At 46.7% G+C, this 15,589-nt stretch overlaps 1 pseudogene; it reads left to right on the forward strand.

Moving 5' to 3' along the window:
* The window catches only part of LOC120647478, a 46,820-nt pseudogene that overhangs the window by 10,795 nt on the left and 20,436 nt on the right, over nucleotides 1-15,589 (forward strand).

The following is a 15,589-nucleotide window of genomic DNA, read 5'->3' on the forward strand; positions in this document are numbered from 1 at the left end:
TAAATATTTACGACTGGACCCTTCGTGCCAGCACTCACGAACGGCCCCCATGTGTCCTACGCCACATGGGTAACGCATATGCAGTTGCCCACATATTCACCCATACATTACCGTTTACTATAGAAACGACAGCCATACAATTTTCCGCCGTATGGCCAACGTTAACATACGCTACTGAGATAGCGTATTCACAAGTTCCTTTACTCCCAATATAATCGACTGATTGTCGGTATATTGGCAGCAGCTCAAGTAGGCCACTGCTTGAGCACAGCGTTCGGTTCGCATCACCGACGGGAAGGTCAGACTCCCTCAGCTGACTGAGTATACTTTACTCCCAATATAGTCAACCGATAGTTGATATATTGGCAGCACCTCAAGTAAGCCACTGCTTGAGGGCAACGTTCGGCTCGCATCACCGACGGGAAGGTCAGACTCCTTCAGCTGACTGAGGATCCTTACCTTCTTACCTTAGCGTAGGTGCGTCGTTACAGAATTTAAGGGTTGGTTGTGCACAAAAGTAAGGTTTGACAGAAATGTAAAGTGCTGGAAGTCAGATATAAATAAACCATAAGTAAATAGCCACCTAACAAAACTCTCATAATTTTCCATAGGGCTTTACGATCTAGGCACAATCCTTAACGGACCAACGCATCTGCAAACGCAATTTTTGTGGTCAAGTCTTTAAGAAAACAGGTTTTTAAGGTTTGTCACACTCTCGGAAGTATGCTTTACAGCTCTGATACCAGCTGTGGCAGCCCTGCCCAAATTAATCCGGCTTAAGTGCGCTAACCAACACCGAAACAGTAACTAGGGTTAACACGCACTTAAAACCGAGTAATCCGGCAGTGCTGTCGGGTAAAATCCCGATTAAACCACTTGAAACATGATCGACAAAGCAGTCCAGAGAATGTAACATTCCACAAATTTTATAGCGCAGAGTATGAAATTGAACTATTATTATTACAAACCAAGTTTGAATTCATAAAAGTATAACAGAGTTCAAGAGTGACGGAGAACGAACGATAGTCTAGCGACGAAACAAGACGTCATGATGAAGCCCGTACATGACATCATCCATCCTCAAATGTACCACCTGAAAAACAAAGCCACAAGCAAGGCTGAGTATACTTATACTCAGCAAGGCTTACCCGACTAAGGGTATACTTAACCCTTTATCTAGACATGCAAGGCTTTTGGCTGGAGGGGTTTGTTTGCCGAAAAGCAGTAAAGAGTAGATCCTTAATTTCAGGTTTTAGCTTCTGAATTCTAGTTCAATTAACCATTCTAGGTGAGCATCTATCCAATAGCATACATGGTGGAAAACAATTATCTTTCATCATCCAACCAACCATATTCATCATCATCATCTTTCACTTCTTACTCTATGTGGCAAAAGGGTTAAGCAGTCCCAAACCGTGAGAAGCGGACGATTCGAATCGAATTTGTTAAACTGGCCAGGCAGACCTAACACACACGCATGGGGATCGATGTCTCGCTTCGCCCACGCGACTTTTCTCTTCAATTCCCGCTACACGGAACAGGCCCACCGCCCTCGACTACAAGAATCCACGCCACGGTACAACGCCGGGTCGTGAGCCTTCTTGTACCCGCATGTGGCCGCATGAGAAACAACGTTCAAAGACGGTGGGAAGGTATGTTCCGGCTGCGGTTCAATCCAGTACTTAAGCTTATCGATTACCATATTTCTCGGCATGTGGTTAGTACGTTCAAAAGCTTAACCACCACTACCACACACTGCGGCCATATCCATTTTCACTAAACAGACGGGGTATCACAAGTACCACAACCCCGCCCGTGAGCCTTATAGTTGCAGCATGTAGTAAACATTCAATTCCTATAATTCTCGCGAGTGACAGGAAATCACTCGACATCTACCGAACCATTAGCCTAGCCATCTAGCGACCTACACATACTAGTGTTCAAGCATAGGTACCTAAGATCATGCAACTAAGGTTCCATGCAACTCCTATAAACTTAAATGCGCAAGTAGATAGGAATAATAATAAGTTGCATAAATTTAAAATAGATAGGATATGCTCCGGGGCTTTTGTGGAATTAACACTAGGTCAGTGTTAGTTAGAGGCTTCTGGAGTTGGGATCGGATTCTCAACGGCGTCTGTGAAATTCACTTGAGCTTCTTCGGGACCTGCTTCGGCCTCAACATCACATCCTTCACGTGGTACATCTATCGTACCTAAATGAAATGCAACAATGCATATGTATGAATGCAAAGTTCCAAGTTGTTTCGCAATTTAGGTTTTATTATTTTTCCTTCACGATAAAGTTGTCGTCCAACATGAGGTGAGTTTGGATGTGAAACTTCTAAATTAACATTTCATGGGCAGACATTTATAGAGTAGTTATTTAACACAACTTAGTTCATAAAATCAAAGTGGGGTTTTCATTATATACCAAAACATACAAAAGTTATTTCTTCTAACAAAACTAAAGATAACATGCTTTGTCCAAAACTATAATTACCCATAGCTCATGGGGTTGAAATTTTGATGCAAGGAGCAAAACTGAAGTACCAACTTACAATAAAATTTTCAGCTATTTTCATGAAGCAGATTAAACATGAATAATAAGTTAAACAACTTTTGCTGGGATAAAGGTCTATTTTTAGAGGACAAAGTAGGAAGTTATTGATTCTCAAACTTGGCATGCAGGTTCATCTACTCAAACTCAAGCTCTAGTAAAACTATGAGATTTTTCTAATGAAGGAAACTAGGGTTTTTGATTTACAAAGTTTATTCATGATTAAATCGAAAGGACTAGTTATACATTACTAAAAATTCCCAAAATTTTTCCATAAAAATTCAGCTCAATAAAACTAGTATAGAACCCTGTTCATTTAATTCTATTTCACACAATCATAAACCAAGATCTAATGAAACCTATAGCTAGAGTTGTCAAAATGTCCTCAAATTTTTACAGTAAGCTATTAATCTAGGGTGTAGCACTCTGTCCAAAAACTAGCCTTAGTTCATTACTACAACAGGAGATACATTTGTGTGCTATTTAATCTAATCTTTATCCTAGATTAAAATAGAAGTATAATATGAACATGTGACTGTAACAAAAGTTGTAGGTTTTGATCTAAGGATTCCAAAACATTTTATTTTGCATTTTCTGATTTTTCTACGATTTTATATGGAATTTACAAGTTTGCTGTTTTTGAAAACAAAAGAAAAAGGAAACAAACTTTTGCATCTAGCCCCCTGGAAGTTTGTTTCTTCTCAGGGAGGGTCCCTGGCGGACGGGACAGAACAGAGGAGAGTTTGCACGGCGTTTTCCGGCGAGGGGAGGCACCGGAGATGGGGGCTAGGTTGGGGGAAATGAAGAGGAGTTCGAGCCGCACCCGCAGATGGTCTCGGTGGGGGTTGGGGTGGCCCGTAGCGTGCTGTCCGCGGGCGCCGGCGGTCGGCGTCGGCCCTGTGCCGTGGCTGCGGCACTCCGGCGAGGGGGAGGCGGCTTGGCTGGGCTTGGGAGCTCCGTTGGGGCGAGGTGAAGCCGTTCCCGGGGTTTATTGGAGCTGTGGGAGGACGGAGGTGGGAGCTCGACGTGGAGCGGGCGGGCGGCCAGCGGTGGTCTGAACCGCGGCGGCGGCGCTCTGATGGCCTTGGGTGGTGGGAAAACGGTTGTCGAGCAGCACGGGGGCTCGGGGAAACTAACTACAGGCTCGGACCGGGCGAAGGATGGCCGGAGAGGGGACCTCCACGGGAGGCCGAGCCTCGGCGGCGGCCATGGTGAGCGACGGTGGCCGTTCCAGGCAAAAGGAGGCGCGCGGCGCTAGGCTCTCGAGCTCAGGAGAGGAGAAGGAAGGGTTGGGGATGTATCTGAGCTCGAGGGAAGGCTCTAGGCGGTCAAGGGCGAGAGAAGGGCGAGGCGCAGTCGGCCGTAGCGGCACGACGTCGCCATGGCGCTTCGGCGGCCAACCTCGGCGTGCGTGCAGGGGACGGCGACGCGTGGCGGTTCGAGAAGCTCCAGGAAGGCACCAGGGGCGCGGAGAGGGCTGGGGCGTGGCGCGTGGCCGGCGGCCTCGACGTCCGGTGGCGAACGGCGACTTCACGGCGAGAAACAGAGAGGAAGGAGAGAGGGAGACGGAGTGAGGGCAGTTTCGTCAATAACGTGAAGTTCAAAACTCCAGTTTGTAAATTCAGTTTTTCTCCTTCTACATGGCCCCAAATGGAAAACTTTTGAATACAAAAGTTGTTCAAAATTTCGAAATCTACAACTTTTGTTTTAGGCACTTTTTCATTTGAACACTGATTTGAAAGATAAAAATTGAAACTTGAATGCATTTGAAATTATCGTATACGCTTCGAAAATCAACTTTTTGTCCCAGTTTTGTGTAGCAACTCGATAAACTTTGAACACAAAAGTTGTTCGTCTTTTGAAAACCTATAACTTTGGTTTTGGGCAAAAGTTCGTTTGAGCTATATTTTAGAAATTATTTTCAAAGCATATTTGTTTAAAATTCGACAGATTGTTTAAAACCTCGAATACTATAGTTCATTTGACCTGTCATTTTATGTGCAAAATTTCATATACACAAAAACACACTTATATTATTTCCTAAAAGAAAAGTTTAACTTGAATTGCTCTTGCTTACTAAGCATGATTATGTGTTTAATATTTCCTTGCTTAGTATTTTAAAATCCGGGATGTCACAGAGGGTTGGGAGGAGGAGCAGGCACAGGAGAGGTGCTCCTCTTGTGGAGGAGGAGGCGGAGGTGGCGGAGGAGGAGGAGGAGGAGGAGGAGGAGGAGGACTTGGGCGTACCTGCCGTTTGGCAGCGAGGCCCCTCGAGGCTCCCAGATCGTCCGATACCTCTAGAGCACTGACCGGTCCTCCGACCTGACGGGAAAAGGTAAGTAAGTTTACAAGATTTCAATACGTTTCCTTTTGATATATTCAAAATCACAATTGACACTAATACTATCTCTCAATAACTTGAGCAGGAACTTTGACATAGTTGTTCCAGGTGTTGCTCACAACCGCATGGCCAATGGCATCCTGGGCCTCCTCTGCAAGCGACACTACCCAAGCGCCATGGATATTTCTGGGGTACGTCAGCCAGCCTCTTCGTGGGAGCACTACATCGCCGCACCGGATGGACCAGATGAGGAAGGCAGGGCATTTGACAACAAGGCGCACTGGGTGTTGAACGAATTATGGGTAAGTCCTCATGGAACTACATTTACGAATACATCATATTCATTGCACCGGGTTTTGAAATAATGACTTTGTTCACGTTTTTGTGCAGGATTTCTACAGATGCGAGGAGGGAATGATGCCCAGGGTGATGCAGGTGGCTAGCAGAGCTTGTTACAAGTTGGTGGCGGATATGCTTTACGAGGCGCGCATCCAGGCCGTCATCGACTACAAGGCTAGGATCGAAAAAGTGAGGATCTACAAAGGACCTGCGAGAGACATCAGACTTACCCGGGAACAATACTTGCGGGTAAAGATTCAATCTTAAGGAGTTATCAACTATGCTCCATTTGTTCTTCTTAAATGTATTAGATATTGATTATGTGTAGGTGCCTCCGTGGTGGATTGCCAATGATTATCCATGCTGGGAAATGATAGTGGACCGGTGGTGCTCGCAAGAGTGGGTGGAGATGCACGAGGCTGCCCGGCAGCGGTGTTTGCTGATGCCAGGTGCATCGCACCATCAAGGCAACCGTAACCTCAAGGCGTACGTGGCTAGATATGTATGTGAATTAATTTCTTTATTCTAACGCTCAATTCTGCATAATTTCTAATCATCTTCCTTTTTTCGCAGTCGGCGTCACATGGTGGTGTGCCTTGCACCCAAGTCCAGGCATACTATTTGGCCCACAAAGGAAAGGCGACGTCCGATGTCACCTTCAATCCGCAGGATCCGCCCGAAGTGTACAGCAACACAAGCGTCCATAGCCGCCTCAGTGGGTACACCTCGATGGCACAAGAAGTTCATGGGCCGAAGTTTGATGCGATCAATGAGCCCATTGATGGAGAAGTCGTCATGAGGGCGGGAGGGGGCAAGAAGCATGGACGGTACTGGTTTGGCGACAGCTTAGTCGACACGGCGACTACTCCCACTCTCTCGCAGATTCGAGCCAGGAGTACCAGCTCAAGCCCTGCCATACGCCCACGGCCAGACACTACACAGACTCAGATTGAGGCTGTCAAGGTTATTTCTGTTTCATCCGTCGTTCCTCCGTTTTTACATATGTTCGCTTTGAAATCTAACCCTGGGATCAAATCCTTTAGGCCCAGATGGAAGCAGCCTTCCAAGCACGGCAGGAGGCGGCAGAGGAGAGATGGAGGGCCGAGCGGGACGACATGCAACAAAAATTGGATCAAGCTCTAACATTTATGCAAAGCCTGGGCTCGGCGATGGGTGTTTCGCCTCCACAATTCCCTCCGGCCCCACTTGTTCGTCGTGCAGAAACTCCTCCTATCGTAAGTGGTTTTGACTCCTATCGAGTTTCGGAATGTCTTAGTGACTTAGCATTAACCTAGATTTACTTAAAAATAATATCTTATGATACATCTACAATGACTTAGAACTTAGGCTAATGCTTGTAGTTTCATTCTTATGTAACACAATATATATTAGCTTATGTGCAGAATCAGTCGGCGGCATCCAATGATGGGCCAGTGAATCCTGACTTCTCGCCTCCGGTGCAGCAGACTCAGCAGCCTCAGCAGTTTGTGTGGCCACCGCCACAATGGGTGGCTTGGATTCAGCAGCAGTAGCGGCAGCCAGGTTGGTCGCAGACGCCTACATGGCCGCCCCCGCCGATGTGGCCGCAGCACCCGCCACCGCCGCCGCCGCCGTCGGCCCCGTGAAGTGTATGGACTTCATTTCTAGAGACAAGCTTTGCACTTGAACTTGTATGGGCTTTACCGTATGAACTTGTATGGATTTGACTTAAACTTGTGGTTGCCGATGAACGATACTAGAGTTTATTTGTATTTGTGCATTTCTGGATAATATTGAATGCATCCGATGCTTATTTGGATTGCATGCGATGATTATTATGATATATGTGAACTGTTTGTATTATTTGGGGTACCATATACGCAATAAACAAAAAGAAAATACAGGATCAGGGACCTTGGCCGTGTGCAAAAACCATGGCACACGGCAAAGAAACCAATGTTTACCGTGTGCCAAAGCCAAGGCACACGGCAAACATTTGAACTTTGCTGTGTGCCACGTCTACAGGCACACGGCAAAGGCGGCCGCCACGTCACTTCCCAGGTTTTCTGCTTTTTTTGCCGTGGCTCAGCTTTGGCACACGGCAAAGGTTTTGCCGTGTGCCGGATAAATGGCACACGGCAAACGACGCCTTTGCCGACGTCTGAATGCCGTGTGCTCTTTGCCGTGTGCATATAGGGCTTTGCCGTGTGCTTTGGCACATGGCAAAGTAGCACTCTCCCATAGTGTCTGTATATATAAATGAGGAAAATTCGACAGGAAGGACAGGAGTGGAGTATGTATGACATTTTAACATTTACTACCTTGTATACGGGGCCAAAGCCACCTTCCCCCAGTTTGTTCTCTTCGGAAAAGTTATCTGTGGCGTCCAGTATGTCATCAAAGTGGAAGACCGAAAACTTCGAGAGCTCGGCCTCCATTTCCCAATCCACTCCTTGGTGCTGCAAGTTGTTGTTTTGTCGTAAGAATCTGACATTGCCTGCACGACAGTAAAATAGATGCATGGGGTCATTATATTGGAAAGCAATATAATGCTTCATCGGTAAGCAGTAAATAAAGGAAGAAGCCATAACTAACCTCTTGTGTATCTCGATCTCCGTCTTGTTCACCGGCGGCGGCAGTAGAAGACGACGAAGTAGAGTAGCGCCGCCACAGGAGGCGCCACGATCAGGGGAATCACCCAGGGCGGCCTAGCTCTAGTAGTTTTGTTGGTGGTGGGAGCTGGCGGTGCCGGAGTCACATACGACGATGGTGTGATCCGGGCCATGGAGGGATTGTCATCGTTGAAGAACCTCATGTTCTCGTACTTGAGGTGGCAGCGCAGGACGTGGGTTTGGCCTCCGAGGCGCACCGACGTGGTGGTGTTGAGCACGCCGACAAGCCGCTGCAGGCACGCCAGACAGTCTGCGGCGGACAGGTCCGGCGTGCACTGCGCCAAGGGGTAGAGCATGGTCCTGATGGCGCCGCTGGAGCTGTCCATGAAGGCGGTGACAGACCTGCTGCTCCTGGCGGCAGCGAGCTGGCCGGTCTGGTTGAGTATGTCGCGGACGCCGGCGCCCACCGTGGCAGGGTCGCCGCCGGGGATGTTCAGATAGTACCAGGACTGGAACAGGGTGCTCCTGTCGGAGAACCCTGTTCGGAGGATGGTGCTGCCGTCGGAGAAGCCGAGGGCGCAGTTGAAGTCGTACATGGCGGCGGCCTTGCCGTTGGGGCAGCTCTGCTGCGCGTACTGGAACGCGCCGGTGATGCAGGCGCTGCAGCCGGCGAGGTTGCTGTTGAAGGCCATGTCGCTGCGGCACAGAGCCAGCGCGTACACCACGTCGGGGGCCCCGGCCTGTGTCACACTCCAAAATATTTAATTTTGGATTGTGAGTATCTTTTAGAATGTGTACAACCATCTTTAGGGTTTTCCAAGAATTTTCTAGTTTTTTCTTGAAATTATTCTCATTTTCCTGTGAGCTAATTTCATTATTTGAATGGCTCTAAAATATTTTTCAAGAGTTTCAAATATTTTATTTGGACTCTTGTATCCCAAACTATCTTCAGCAATTGTTGGGAAATTTTCGGATCTTCGGATTATATTTTCGAGGGTTTAATTTAAAATAGTTATCTAGACTGTTCTAGATTTATTTTAAGCATCAAAATATGTTCTGAAAAACAAATTCATTTTCTTTTCACCTCGGGCTGGATTCAACTTGTTTTGGCTCTAGTCCACCCTAAATCCCAGAATCGTGCCGCGCGCAATCTTGAGCTTGGCTACTGCCACGATCTTGTCATCTATCGTGTTTCAACCACAAAAAGTACACCCGCTGCTTCTCATTGATGTACTGAAACCAATACCCTTGTTTTCACCTTTTGCCTTTTTCTTTCCGAAGCTTAATAACTCTTCGAAGCTAGCTGACCGACAATCACATCGATCATCTTCCTTCACCATGTTGGTGTTATCAAGAAGTTGTCCCATGAAGTTCTAAAGTTTGTTACCTTTTCCGTCTATTATTTTTCAGTTCTCGATTTCCCGTCGTAGTTGGATCGATTCCTTTTATCGCAATTAGCTCTTTTTACTCTATCATATTGTTGTCGGTCGAAACCCACCGGCGAGCAGCGACAGGCAACACGAAGAGCCGGGAGGTTGCCGGGGCGCTGGCAGGCGCTGCTCCCTCGTCGACGGCCCGCAATTCCAGCACACGCCGCGGGTTGTGAAGACGCAGGGCGTGCCACCTGACCTATACCCGATCAGGAAGGTGCAAACGTGCTTGCAACGATTTGCCTGCATACACAAACACGTGGAAATATAAGTCCGAGCCGTGGTCGGCTCCCCGGGACGACTCTTGCATCGGCTTTAAAGAGCCGATCGAGTCCCGGTGTCAGATTGGATCTGTTTGCATCCAGATATCGGTGAATAAAGCAAATAACTGTAAAGCTACTTCAATTAAATCTAACTAATCTAATACACGATGGTAAAAGCTTCACCGCTAGATCGGAACATCCTACATGTGACTGGGCCTAATGAACGTAACAGATAACTAAACCATAACCCAAAACAGAGGCATAAGAACTAGCAAGAGCCGATTCCCGGATCAATTCCTTGTTAAGACTAAAGCAAAGCATCTAACACGCCACCGGATCATCCAATCCGTTTGCAAGGCCTAACCTAGCAGATATTATGCCAACTCTTAAGAATAAGAGCAAACCATAACAGATCAAATTTGTTAAACATAAAAGAAGCAGGGCGTTGTCTTTACACAGCTAACTCTATACAACAAGAGCTAGTATAAGATGATGGCATGATCGCATAAAGACAACATGATATTCGTAAACAATAAGCAACAAAGTGCGACAGATCTACTAAAAGTTATGCTACGAACATCAGGATAACTAGCATTACTCACCATAAAAAATGCTTCAGTACGAGTAATACCAAGGTAAAAGCAAGAACAACGCTGCCCTGATCGCGAGAAGCGATCAGGGCAGCATGGCGCTTACTTGGAAGAAACCCTAGGATTAGGGGTGGTAATGCACCAAGATTGTTGTTTGCGAGATGTGGTGACGTTCTTCTTTCATGAATAACATAGGGTACATATTTATAGTCCGGAGACTTGGGAAACAATCTAATTCTATCTTGTCCCGATCGGACTCTATCTCTAATCTTGAACTAAATCTAAAGATACATGGCCCATGTGGCTCAAATGCTCACGCAGGAGCCGATTTACAAGCCTTCTTAATCTTCTGCTTTAAGCCCATCTTGCTTTCGGCCCATAAATTAAGCCTGTTAAATTATGGCGATAACACATGCCCCCCTGGTTTTGGCAATGATAATTCCAAAACCACTCTGTCGCTTCATCTTCTCGTTAATGCTCATTAAAACACACTGCAACTACCAAGGAAGACGCAACGTCTCTGCAACTGGCTCCTCGTTGAACGTGAAACTGCCGATCTGTCTTCCATCTTTTCACTATTTAATCTCACCCCGAATCGGCTCTTCTTCACAGCAAACTCCTTCTTCCTCCCAAAGCCAAGTAGCGCAGAAAACCCCAGTCCTCCAGCACCAATAGCCATGGCGATCTCTTCCTCCTCCGACTCCAACTCCTTCGGAGACTCTTCCTCCTCCTCTTCTCCTTCTTCTCCCCCCCTTCCTGCTTCTTCCATCGACTCCATCCTGGAGAGTCGGGAGCCGACGCCGTAGTGGGATCCAACTGCAGCGTATGAAGCGCTGGCTCCTCTGCACTGGGATGCAGAGGAGTTCGACTTCGGGACTGTCTCCGAGGAGGACGAGCCCAAGACCGAGGGAGAAGACCTCCGGCTCCTGTTCTAGGAGGAGTCGGAGAGCAGCGACGAGGAAGACTCCTCTTCGGACGGAGTCAACTCCTCCTCGGAAGAGGAGATCGACTCCTCCTCCGACGATGATGAGCCGATGGGCGGAAAGCCCTTTCGGTTCCTTGGGTCCTCCGAGGAGGACAGCGAGGAAGAGAACAGCGGCGGTGGTGACGGCTGGAGCGACTTCGGGTCCGAAGGCGGCAGCAGCGCCTTTGGCAGCGACGATGACGACGACGACGACAGCGACGACGATGGCAGCGGGGATGCGCCGGCCCGAAGCCCCAAGCGCCGTAGGTACTAGGTACCTACGAGCAGTAGAAGTAGGTAGCATCGTAGGGGTAGGATCACAAAGCCGAGGGATTAATTCCTTTGTAACAATCGGCTTTTCCTTGTAAGAAACCTTTCCATTAATGAAATTGATTTCCTTCAATTATGTGTGTCTGATGTACTTTCCAAAAAGCCGATGGCAACGCATCAGGCTTCTATAAATATCCATGAGCCGACGAAATTCAAACTAGAAGCAACCCGCATAAGAGTAGAGTATCACTTCCACCTTGAACCGAACTCGAAACAAGCTCTCAAATCCGAGCGTAATTCGAAAACCCAGCTATACAAATTCGAGCAGGAACTCCTCAAGCATCCAGAATTCGAATCAGAGCCCATAGCAACCAAACCCCAAGCCAACAGATCTGAATCATGGCAGACTCTGCAGCTCAGACAACAAATCCTACTGTTGATGATGCGGCAATCTGCGGCCTGAAGGTAATATTCAGCCTAATTCTTTTAGTATTCCTCAGCTTATCAAGCTTCTGAAACTTTAAACTCTGAAACACGACACCATATATGAACTTCTGAATTTCTGAACTTCAGGTGTCAGACATCCTTTTGCCGCATCCTTCCAATCCAAAATCTTTCTGTCTTGGCCCACGAACCTATGAAAATCCCATAGATTTGATCTCTTGTGAAGCAAATAGGATCCCTTTCGTGAGTCAAAACATTGATTTGAACCTTTGGGCCGACTGCTTAAGAGCATAGCCTAACCCCCCTGAGAGCTGGATTACATGGTACAGCAGAGTAGCAAAAGCTTATATGCCCTTGTGGCAGGATTTGAACATAGCTGATGCACTCAGTTTATCACTGTCCCCACTTGACAAAGATGAAAACCTTCTGAAAACCATCGGCTATTTCTGGTCTGATGCTCTGAACTGTTTCCTCTTTGGTCATGGACCCATGACTCCCACTTTGCTAGATGTCACCATGATCACTGGCCTAGACATTGAATCTCCTAATCCACCTGCCCACAAAATGGCAGAAGTCCCCTTCAAACTTTCTTCCAAGGTTAAATGCACAAACTGGGGCACTTACATGAGTCAACACATGAAAACAAAAGTTCCAGTGACTGAGAAGGAACACACAGCCTTCTTAAATCTTTGGCTAGAATACTTCATCTTCCATGGTCCTTCTTTAGCTCCAACTAAGAACTATCTTCCCTTGGCCTATCACCTGGCCCATGGCAATCACACCGGCCTAGGCAAACTTTTTCTTGGAGAAACACACAGATATCTCCATTTGATGACATCTAACCTGCTTAACCAAAAGAAACTGAGAACTGGAGGCCCTTGGTGGTTTATTCAGTTGTGGGCACAACTGTACTTTCAGCACCATATCCCCAACTTCCAAGGCCTGACCAAGAACTCTTTTCCTGATGAGAGTGGCAAACCAATTAGATGTACTAGTTACGGCCAAGCTTTATTTAGTCTACCTGGCAGCAAAATGAATTCAGCAGATGCAGCAAACTGGTTCAGAATCTTCTACAAGGGACTGGACAATCCACTCTATTTCCCATTCACTGAATCTGAATCCTTTGAAAACCCAACTGCCTTCAGATTAGATAACTTTGCCGATGACAACAGCACTCGGCATTTATACTCTTTAATGATCCGACCTGGCTTCCTTCCTGTTGGCATCAGCGCCTCTAATAGAATTATCAAGCCAGGTTATGAATCTTACCAACCAGCCATAGCAGCTCGGCAATTTGGCCTAGGACAGGTCCCTCCCCACTTCCATATTCACCAATTGGTGGAGAGTAGAGCCGATCTGCCTGATGGTCTCACTAGCTCAAGATGCTACAGCATGTTCGATGATCTCCACATTCCAATACCAGCCGATCTGTCCTTTGATCTTTCATCAATCGATTTTAGCACATGGTGGGGAATGTGGAAAACCCATGTTTTCAGAAAAGCTCTAGGTCCTCGACTGCAGCAAATTGAGCCTGAATATGTAATCCCCGAGGAAGAGGTACTGAATTTATACATTCATCCTTTCTAAGTCCTCCACTCCTTTACTTGACTAATCCTGCTCACCCTGTTAGCAACAGGATGGTCCAGAACCTATGACCAGCAATGGGGAGCCATTCCACTTTCTTCCAACTGCCCCTGACGTACTCTTCTGCAAAGGATCACCATCAATGAAGAAAGTGATAATGACTATTCAGCCAGACTTACTTCAGTCGGCTTCCAAATGAAGACAAGCTTCTGCAAGCGTTGCCCCCCGAGTCTTGACCAAGAAAAGGAAGATGATCACGAGGCGAGTCATCAAGAAATCAGCACCAGCTTCCCCGAGTCCATCAGAGTCCAACACCAACCAGGTAACTCATCTTTCTAAAAATTCTTCTTTATTGCATACACATGTATTCTGGTTGACTGTAATTTTATTTTCAGGATGCAGCTGAAGAAATCCCCAATATAGAAAGTCTAGTACAACATGAAATGACTGCAGCTCCTAATGTACTGATGGAGGCAAACGAGGAGCAAGCCGATACAGTCGATGTTCTTGATGTCGACACAAGCTCTAACAGGACGATCGCTCTTGAACCGCCCAACGCTTCTTCCTCAGAACAGGTAACATTACAAAAACCAATTCTGAATCAGCCGATAGCTTCATAAATGCATCTCGCTCTAACTTCAAATATGTCCATAGGGCTTTGATATTTCAGGTTTGCTTTGGTTTGACCCGGCATCAATGGGTCTGACTGCCCTTGGAACAAAAACACCATCCTCACAGCAATCGGCTGTCTTGGCAAATCAGCTTCAACTCATCAAGGATCTACTATCTGCTTCGATCATTACTCTGGTTGATGATTCCAGCAAGATAAAAGAAATTCTTGAGCAGATAGAATCCCAGCTTCCAGAATCACTTCGAGTCAAACTTTGGCCAGCCGGCCACCTCCCTTTCTTCCGGGCAGAGGTGAAGGCAGCTCAACAAAGAATAGAAGCACGTCGTTCTCAAGTTTCTCTGAAAACTGACATAGCTCAAAAGTGCAAAGCCCTCAACCAAAAGAAAGCAACTCTGGATGCTAAAGGTGATATCTCCGAGAACACAAGACGACTCAACCTCTTGGAAAAGGAACTGATGGAACTTGAAGAAAAGTTCCGCACTACCCAAAGACTAATCCAAGAGGAGAAACCTTCGATCGCAAACTCCAAGTAGGAAGCCCAAGAAATGACTGAACAAATACAGGCAGAGTTTGCAGAGATAAGCACCTTGAGTCGGCAGATAATATCAGGCAATGAAAAGGACGACAAAGCAATCATAGTACGAGCAGATGTTGTACGTGCAGAAGCCATCCATGCGATAGAAGGATTCCTGAACTAGTAGAACTATTCAGAAAACACTTGATGTCGCCTGTTAAACCTGAAACTTGTACTCATTTAAAACACCTTAAGTCGATGGTTACACATCGGCTGTCTTGCTTCTCATATGTATTTTTATTAGCCAACTCAACGTGTTGGCCTCTCTTGTTTTTTTTACTGGCCAACTCAACGTGTTGGCCTGTCATGATTTTTTTATTATTGTTGGCCAACTCAATGTGTTGGCCTTTTCTTTTTTTTTTACTGGCCAACTCAACGTGTTGGCCCTTTACGCTACAGCCAGATGGGTCTCATCGGCTCTTGTTACTCGCTTTCCCACATGCTCGGGAAATACTTCTTGAGGTGTTGACCATTGACAGCAACAGGAAACTTGTCACCGTCCAATTCCTTGAGCATGTATGCATTCCCAGGCAAAACCTGATCAATCTTGTACGGCCCGTGCCAAGTTGGAGACCATTTACCAAACTTTTATCTTTAGTTCCCAATGGCAATACTGCCTCCCAAACCAAGTCTCCAACCTGGAAATTCTTTGGCTTGACCTTCTTGTTGTACGCACGAGCAACTTTAGCCTTGTTTTCCTTAATCTTCTCCAATGACCAAAGTCTTAGCTCTGTCAGGTCCTCCACATTGTCATTCATCAAGGCTGCATATTGTTCAGCAGATAGATCATTCTGAAACTCAACACGCCTTGATCCGGCCGTGATCTCCCATGGTAACACAGCGTCTTGGCCGTAGACTAAATAGTATGGCGATGTCTTGGTGGACCCGTGACAAGAAATACGATACGCCCACAAAGCTTCTGACAACACCTCATGCCAGCACCTAGGATATTCATCGATCTTTCTCTTTATGAGCTTGATGAGGCTCTGGTTGGATGCTTCAGCCTGTC

The sequence above is a fragment of the Panicum virgatum genome, chromosome 1K, assembly GCF_016808335.1.
Source record: "Panicum virgatum strain AP13 chromosome 1K, P.virgatum_v5, whole genome shotgun sequence".
Classification (NCBI taxonomy): Eukaryota; Viridiplantae; Streptophyta; class Magnoliopsida; order Poales; family Poaceae; genus Panicum; species Panicum virgatum.